This window comes from Mchenga conophoros, linkage group LG5, assembly GCF_057382185.1.
Source record: "Mchenga conophoros isolate Kocher_MC1m ecotype Shallow Benthic linkage group LG5, M_conophoros_male_GT1.1, whole genome shotgun sequence".
Taxonomy (NCBI): Eukaryota; Metazoa; Chordata; class Actinopteri; order Cichliformes; family Cichlidae; genus Mchenga; species Mchenga conophoros.
In genome coordinates, this window is record NC_140530.1 from 37,037,503 (window position 1) to 37,040,455 (window position 2,953).

The 2,953-nt window shown below is 36.7% G+C and overlaps 1 pseudogene across 1 annotated transcript; it reads left to right on the top strand.

The window, feature by feature from the left end:
* Nucleotides 1–885: 885 nt before the first annotated feature.
* On the top strand, nt 886–2,663 carry LOC146575058 (duodenase-1-like; annotated as a pseudogene). The gene is made up of 5 exons (XR_014892525.1): nt 886–955; nt 1,042–1,189; nt 1,618–1,750; nt 1,960–2,214; nt 2,329–2,663. The product of XR_014892525.1 is annotated as a duodenase-1-like (transcript).
* The last annotated feature ends 290 nt before the right edge of the window (nt 2,664–2,953 follow it).

Sequence of the window (2,953 nt, forward strand, 5' to 3'; positions counted from 1 at the left end):
TAGGTAGCAAAACAATGAAAATACACAAAATCTGGGACAGTAGGAGGGAAAAAAAGGACTCTACTCAGACTGGGCTCCACTAGGAGAGCAGCTTGAGGTCAGTAAAAAAACACCTCAGCACATAAAGCACATTAATCTAAACATCTTACACCATCAAAAGACATGACAAGCAACAGGGTGGGAGTATGGAGTGAGCCAGTGTAGACAAACAGCCATCCCGTCCTGCTGCCATCCTACAGCGCTGGTCCGGACCTGTCACATACGTCAGCTGGGAGAAGCTTTTTTCTTGGAGGGGGGGGGGGGGGTCTGTGTCAGTTACATGCATATGTGTGTGTGTCCCATGTTCAGCTGAAAGAAGAGGTCAACAAGTCTCCAGTGAGCCCAGTTGGTCGTGAAGGAGGGACAAAGAGCTCCAACAACAGTCTTGTTATCAGAGAACAATTTTTGTTGTTCCAGTCAGCTTCTACCTTGGCAGGTCTCCAGCTGATGCCAGTGGGAGTGCCATGAGTGAAGATGGTGGTTGTTTGGGTTTAGTTCGAATAACTGCAAAATAAAATAAAACAAAAGTGAAAATCCTCAAGTATCTATTTGAGCCCTTCACTTTGATTTTAATTTTTCTAGTTCCAAGCTAAAGCATCTTGTCCACCCAAAGAAAAACAAAGGGAGCATTTCTCAGTAAGCAGAAGATTTAGCTGTAGTTTGTTTGAAATTCAATACTGTTAATGAGAAATGGGTGCACATATAACAGATGGTGATAGTGAAGCATTTGCTGTGGAAAATTTCAAAAACATGTTACACACAGGAAGTGGTTAAAAGTCAGATGTTAGTTGGTACAAACTGCTTAAAAGGACTGACCCGTCGGCCTCAACATAAGAGATCGAGCATTTCACCACCAAGATGTTTGCTCTGCAGTCATTTGCGGTCATTTATGCGCTGACATTCCTCGGGCAAAATGGTAAGTTGCACCATGAATACTTGTGTGGAATATTAATATTTTTTAAATAATTTTTTATTAATTTTGTTTCCTCCTAATGCTACTAGTCCTCGGAAGTGAAATTATAAATGGGCAAATAGCCCCAGACAACGAAATGCTGTATATGGCATCAGTGCTGGATTGCAACGGCTACCATATTTGTGGAGGATTTCTTGTGTCTGAGAACCTTGTAATGACTGCTGCACACTGTGACCTGTAAGTAATCATTCCACCAAGGAAATTTCTTATTTATTTCTTATTTAAATAAATTCTCTCTCTACATATAGATATATGACATATACATATATATATATATATATATAGACTTCATAGAAGTCTATATATATATATATATATATATATATAGACTTCATAGAAGTCTATATATATATATATATATATATAGACTTCTATGAAGTCATGTGTATAGGGATATACACATGACATGTATATTTAGTACTGTATAATGTAATAATAATTATTTAAGTTCTTCCCTTACAAACTAAAACCATAAAAAATTTTGAATAAATTCAGTGAATACATAAAATTTAATTTAACTATAAAAATGTATTAATATTTTCATCATGTTGTTTATGTAACTGCAGAAAATCTACTGATGATCTTCATTATTATATTTTATTCAGGAATCTTAGGTATGTAGTCCTTGGTAACCACCATCTGAGGAGTGCTAATAAGCTCGTGATACAGATTGCCGACAAATACAAACACCCATATTATCAGGATGTTGGCTCTGGATACGACATCATGCTTTTAAAAGTAAGGTTTTTATCTTTTTGTTTTCTCACACCACACTGGAAGTTTTATATTTTTGAGTGTTTGAATTTACAATGCACTTATTGAAAAACAAATTTCTAATTGAGGGAAAAAGTGCTTACTTAAAAAAAAGATAAATGATAGATGTTCTGTGTTGCTGTTACATGTTTTCACTTATTTTTAATCTTTACTCTTTAATTCTGTGCCTCTAGCTGTCTAGACCTGTCCAAACATGCAATACAATTCAATTCATTCGACTTCCCCTCCGTGAAATGACATTAAATGAAAATGAGAAGTGCCAAGTGGCTGGATGGGGTAAGATAAACACTTACGGTAATGTTGTTGACAACCTGAGAGTGGTGGATGTGTCTGTCATCGGCCCACAAGTCTGCAGGGAAAGATGGGGTGGTCTTCCTCCCAATGTTATCTGTGCAGGTGGATACAACACAAATAAAGGATTCTGTCAGGTATGTTTTCTGTCCTTTCCTTGAAAATTCTTGCTAACTGCTCTGTGGTTGAGAAATATATGAGCAACCGGCATTAAGTATCACATGAAAAAAGTAAATACTTCCTCCTTACAGGGTGATTCTGGTGGCCCTCTGGTCTGCAAGGGAATGGCTGTCGGTATTGTTTCTTTCAACAAACTGCTTCCTGGAACCGAGCTGGGAAATTGTAACTATCCGGATGTCCCCAATGTCTATACAGATATCTCAAAATACGTTAACTGGTTCAGGAGGATTCTCCAGGGGGGAAAAAGTTAAATCTTACACAAAGCTTTGCGTCAGCACACTGTAAGTGTGCAAGCTATGCCTCTGTCAGTGTTTGCTCTCAATGCAGAATAAAGAAAATGTTTCAAATATTGTTTTCTTACACAAACCTTTGCATCAGCACACTGTAAGTGTGCAAGCTATGCCTCTGTCAGTGTTTGCTCTCAATGCAGAATAAAGAAAATGTTTCAAATATTGTTTCTGTGCATGAACAATATTTATTATGACTTTAAAACCTATCTATCCATCTATCCATCTATATATTGAAATTCAGGTTTTCCATGGAAAATTAATTCCATGCAATACTAATATCTGTAAACTAATTTTTCATTTCTACAGTACATTCATCCTGATTTTTTGAGTACTATAAATACTAAAGACTAACAGAGGGTGTTTCATTTACCACAGAGAATTACCTGATGTGGTTTTCAGTTAAATC